The sequence below is a fragment of the Molossus molossus genome, unplaced genomic scaffold, assembly GCF_014108415.1.
Source record: "Molossus molossus isolate mMolMol1 unplaced genomic scaffold, mMolMol1.p scaffold_m16_p_7, whole genome shotgun sequence".
Taxonomy (NCBI): Eukaryota; Metazoa; Chordata; class Mammalia; order Chiroptera; family Molossidae; genus Molossus; species Molossus molossus.
Window position 1 is genome coordinate 82,078,076 of NW_023425401.1, and position 6,272 is coordinate 82,084,347.

Here is a 6,272-nt window from a genome sequence, read left to right on the forward strand (position 1 = left end):
CTCTATACAGATTTTGTTATGTGGTATAATAACTTTCCCAGCTGCTAAGTCAGATAGATTCAGAAATTATGATAATTACATACAAAATCTTGCTAACAAATTTTAAGTACTTGATATTTCTCTCATAAGCCACATGACCTTTTAAAATAATTAATTCTACTTGAGGCTTGATTTACTCAATTATAATATTATTTGGCTGACCCATTCCAACACAAAATCATATAATTTTTCCTGTAGACAAAATGTTCGAATTTAGTGATAAAAATCTAAGTATGCATTAACAGAGGCTTTTTGTGAACCACTTAAGCAATTTATGATGCAAATTATAGAATTTTTTTACTATTCTGCAGAATCAAATATATTATTATTTTCTCATATTTCCTTAAATTTCTGTTGGTGGAGACTGCCTCCAAAATATTATCATTTTAATTATGTTAGGCATTTCTTTGTGGTTGAAATAACTGTAAATTAAGAGATCATCAAACTCAAACACATGTTTCTCAATATCCCACCTCAATCTCCAAAGCAGTTGATGAACCTACTAATAAAAAAACTAAAGAAACCATGTTTTTTTTTTTCATATCTAAGAATAGATGTGTGTGATGGCTGTGTAGGGTGGCTGTATATTGCACCTGCCTCTTTCTTTTCTCCAGAAGCATTCTCAATTAGGTTTGGAGAGTGCTGTCCACAATCACAGTGTCACCATCTGCTCTCTTAACAAAATGTACCAATTTTTGCTAAGCCAAATGAAGCTTATATAACGGCTTTGTGCTATAATTTATTTAATGTTATGTTTTAAATCTAAATGGGCAGGGTCAATGAACCTGCCACTTTCATTTTTTTTTTTCTTAAAAAGGTAACTCTTCTTTTCCGCTTTTGCCAGATTCCCTTATTAGCTCTGCTGAAGATTGTGAGACAATCTCTTTCAGTGTGCGTTTCCCTTATCAGTGAGACTTACATCTATTAACCTTTGAAGATTCCATATTCTTTGAAAAGAATCTGCTCAAGGGGGAAAAAAAAACATAATAAAGTTACATGATAGACAAATTAGGTATAAAACAAAGAGCTCAATAAAATGCCAGTTGCCCAAAAGGAAAATACACATATCGAGTCTACTTTTGACCCTGAGATGTGCTCAGAAGAATGAAAACCAGAAGGACATGTCATAACTCACATAAATGTCATATCAGCCTAAAATGCATAAAAGCATTATTTTTCCTTGCCAAATAATTAATTTCGTATTAATAATAATAAAAATAATTAAATTCCTACATTGCCAAGTAGAAAAATAGTCATAACAAGTCTTTAATGATAAACTTTTCCCATATAAAATTTTACTTAATCCAAACTCACTCAGTGCCCAGTTGCAGTCCCAGGCTGGTGTTTTTTCTGTCTAGCACAGTAACATTCGGGATGCTATGACTGCCTTGATCTGTCAAGGGCAATGCAGGTGCTCAGGTATACAGGGTACTTTTTGGGGGAGTGAGCCGGCCTTTCAGGCCTCTAGTGCATACTCACTGGCCTGGGCTTGAAGTACTTGAACAGGTGGTCAAGTCATAGTATCTGAATAGAGCCCTACAGAGGATGAATGGACTTGGAGAGATCCCCATGGTCCCCTACTTACTCAGTACCTCTGATGATGACTGCCATAGCAAGTGACCAGACGTAACAGAGCAGACTGAAAAAGGTCTCAGGTATGAGTGTGTGTTTATGTGTGTGACTCTGAGGGCATACAGTAGAAGAGAGGCTTATCCTGTGGGGAGTGTATCCCAGGCTCTCACCAGGCAGGATCAGGGAAAAAAATCTTTAATGCAGAGAAAGTGGCTGAAAAGCTAGAAGCTCTTTGCATGAAGAAAGAGAATAAGAAGTCCAAAGATGAGGAGACTAAGGAAAAAACTGAGGAGAAGCATAAGTCCTCTGCCCTTGTTTTCTTTTCCTTTTTTTTTTTTTATTATCCTCACCCGAGGATATTTTTCCATTTTTTGTACAGGTAGAGTGGGAGGGAGAGAGAGGAAGAGAAAGAGAGAGAGAAACATCGATGTGAAGGGACACATCGAGTGGCTGCCACCCGCACGACCAACCAGGGCCGGGGACAATCTGCAACCAAAGTACGTACCCTTAGCGGGAACCGAACCCAGATCTCTCCGGACCGCAGGCCGACGCTTTAACCGCTGAGCCAAACTGGCCAGGGCTTCCTTTTTTGTTTTTTAATCTTGCTTGCTTGCCCCTTTTTTTTGGGGTGTGTTTTATCGTTTTCTTTTTATAAGGGACTTTACATAAAGAACTGAATTCCAAACAAACAAACAAAAATTACTTAATCATGTGGACAGATAGGCTATAAAATTAAATTAAATATGAATACCTGATATTTTTATCTCTGCTTATATGGCCTTCCAGTCTTACTTCTTCTATATTTTGATAACCTTTTCTCTATTAAACCTTATCATGATTTAGGACCTAACACAAAATTACTTTTCTCTCTTTGTTTCTCTCCTCTCTGTCAATTTCTTATAAAAATTTGTATATTCTAAGATTTCTCTAATACCGAAGCTGTATTTTTATTTTTAATTTTTAGATAACTTTGTCATCACTTAAAGAGACATATTTAATTTTAAATTTATGTGTGTATGTTCACATCCAATAAATACTCTGTGTGTATGTTCACATCTAATAAATACTCTGAACATCATTCAGATTAAAGACTGTTGTATCCATGTTTAAGTCACCTAAAACTTTTGATAAATATATCTGAATATATTTATAACACTGAGTTAATTATTCATATTTATGTAATATAAATATTTGAGGTTTTAATTTTTAATGATACTTGGAAATATGATTTTACTATTCAAGTTCTATTTTAGAAAAAGCTCAGCTTATAGTATAATTGCCAAACTAGTCAGAGATAAACAATATTTTAGAAAACAGATGTGTCAGTAAATACATATTCCCACAAATCAGCCATTTTGGCTTTTGCAAAATGTGACTGCCCTTCAGGGCTGCTCAGAATGCCCAGGTCCTTAGTTATCATATGCACGGTTTGCTGCACTTTACAAGCGCTAACAAATGTTCCACAGCTGGGCCAAGTTAACTTTCCTAGAGCCCATTGCTCTCTAATTGCCTTATCTTACAGTACAGTGCCTCAGTTTCTGAAAATCCTCAAGTAAAATAATACTATTAGATTAGCACACATTTATCAAGCATCCACCAATTAATAGGCAGTGTTCTTAGTGCTTTATGTTGCCTATCTCATACAATACTAATAAAAAAAAACTAAAAAATAACTTTTTTTTGCTATTATGGAAGACAACATTTGAAGTCTTGGAGTTTAAAACCATCTAAGATTGTATTGTTGTTGGATAGTAGTGGAAGACACTATTTAAACCAAGTTATCTGCCTCAGTTGTGTGCAAAGAAACCATCTCTTCATTTAGGGGGATGAAGTGGAAAACACTGATTTACAATGTTTGAAGATTTCTGTGGTGTTAATATTTCCATCATGTTCAAAAAAGGAGACTCTAGTGCACTGCTGGTGGGAATGCAGACTGGTGCAGCCACTATGAAAAACAATATGGTGTCACCTCAAAAAATTAAAAATTGATCTTCCATTTGACCCAGTGATCCCACTTCTAGGAATATACCCTAAGAAGCATAAAACACCAATCAGAAAGAATATATGTACCCCCATCTTTGTAGCAGCACTATTTATAATCGCTAAGATCTGGAAACAGCCCAAGTGTCCATCAGTAGACGAATGGATAAAAAAGCTGTGGTACATATACACAATGGAGTACTACGCAGCGGTAAGAAAGAAAGATCTCTTATCCTTTGAGACTACATGGAGGGACCTTGAAAGTATCATCTTAAGTGAAATAAGCCAAACAGAGAAAGACAAATTTCATATGATCTCACTTATTTGTGGAATATAATGAACATAACAGTTTGAGGAATGGGGTAGTCCCAGAGACGCGGAAGCGGGGTACAGACAATCCCCTAAAAAGTGGGGAGGTGGGGGAGGGGTGAACCACAGAACTTATACGCATGTATGCATGAACAGTGGACATGGACAACAATCTGGGGAAGGGGCAGGGAGGGAGGGGGAGGGGGGAATCAGTGGGGGGAAAAAAGGAGAAACATCTGTAACAATAATTAATCAATAAAAAAAAAATCAAATTTAAACTACCAAGATGACATCCCTGAAGAAAGAACTTAGAAAGATATATGTGCATAGCTCTTTGGAGCCATAAATGACTTCAAAAAAAGATTATTTTCATCTCCTAAGCAAATCCCATACGCTCCAACCATGAAACATTGTTCCTGTCATTTTCTCTGTTTAAATATTCCAATTCTTATCTCTGGAAACAGGGGTTGTTTAACACATGTGAATTACTAAATGTGACACACCACATCAATAGAATGAAAGATAAAATCCTATGATCATCTCAGAAAAAGCATTTGACAAAATACAACATTCTTTAATGACAAAAATCCTCAACAAATCAGGTACAGAAGGAATATACATAAAATCCATACATTTATGAAAGATTGAAAGATTTTTCTCTAAATTGAGGAAAAGACAAAGGTGCCCACTCACCACATTTATTCAACTTAGAATTCGAAGCCCCAATGACAGCAATCAAGCACAATAATGAAATAAAAGGTGTTAAAATTGGAAAGGAAATAAATGAAATAAAGAAATATAAGGCATTCAAATCAGAAAGTAAAATTGTCATTATTTACAATTATGATCTTATATACAGAAAATTCTAAAGACTGAACCAAAAAAAAAAAAATGTTGGAACTAATTAACAAATTTAATAGAGTTGCAGGATATAAAACCAATAATCAGAAATCAGCTGCTATTTTATAAACTAGCAATGAAAACAAATGAAAGATAAATTTAAAAAATTCTCTTATTCACACCAGCATCAAAAATAATAGAATATGAATAAATTTAACCATAAAAGTAAAAGATGTACAAAATGAAAACTACCAGACTTTGAGGGAAAAAAATTGAAAAAAATATAAACAAATAAAAAGGTATTCCATGTTCATGCATAGTATGAATTAATATTGTTAAAATGGCCATACTATAAACTCTAAAGCCTACTATAGATCTATGCAATCCCTATTAAAATAGTAATGTCATTTGACTTTGGGTGATAGGCACACAGTGCAATGTACAGATCATGCATCATAGAAATATACACTCAAAACAAATCTGAACTTATTAATCGATGTCACCCCAATAAATTTTTAAAAAGAAAGGAAATCAATGCAATATCATTTTTCACAGAAAGAGAAATCATTTGTATGGAAGCAAAAAAGATCCTGAATAACCAAAGCAATCCTGAAAAAGAAGAATAAAGCCCTGGCCAGTTTGGCTCAGTGGTTAGAGCGTCGGCCTGCGGTCCGGAGAGACCCGGGTTCGGTTCCCGCTAAGGGCACGTACTTCGGTTGCAGTTTGTCCCCGGCCCTGGTTGGTCGTGCGGGTGGCAGCCACTCGATGTGTCCCTTCACGTCGATGTTTCTCTCTCTCTCTCCCTTCCTCTCTCTCCCTCCTATTCTACCTGAACAAAAAATGGAAAAATGTCCTCGGGTGAGGATAAAAAAAAAAAAAAAAGAAGAATAAAGCCAAAGGAATCACATTTTCTGGTTTCAAACTATACTACAAAGATACATGAATTAAAACTGTATGATAATAGCATAAAAATAAATGCATTGATCATTGAAGCAGTATCAAAAGCTGAAAAGTAAATCCACGCTCATAGTCAACTAATATTTTACACAGATTTTAAACACTCATCAATATGATAGACTATTTTACTTCAATAAGATGTTACAAAGTTAAACAAAATCTAAGAATGCCAAATAAACTGTCATGGTCCTAGTGGTAGATATTTTATTCAGTTAGAGATCCTTCCTGAATGAACTGATTCATTTCCCATTCCTCATCTGTTTTGAAATCAGTACAGTTCTCACAAGTTGGTTGGAACTGTCCTATGAAATAAAACCTATTTAATATCTATAGGAAATCATATTATTTTTAAAGACCAATTATAAAGTCTGTTACAGTTATAGTTATTTGTAATATATTGTGGCACAAATATAAGAATAAATCACTTAATAACTTGTACGAAATTCATTATTATACTTGTAAGAGTGTCATTTACACTCAAATATACCCTCCTTGATGGAATAGATAAGGAATTATTTCAGGAATTATATCCCCACTTATGAATATACTATAAAATATGTGTCAATATTTGGAAA

General features: G+C 34.6%; 1 non-coding gene across 1 annotated transcript; it reads left to right on the forward strand.

The window, feature by feature from the left end:
• Positions 1–1,343: 1,343 nt before the first annotated feature.
• Positions 1,344–1,468, forward strand: LOC118620607. The gene has a single exon (XR_004957504.1). It is a non-coding gene; the product is annotated as a small nucleolar RNA SNORA77 (small nucleolar RNA).
• Positions 1,469–6,272: the final 4,804 nt, after the last annotated feature.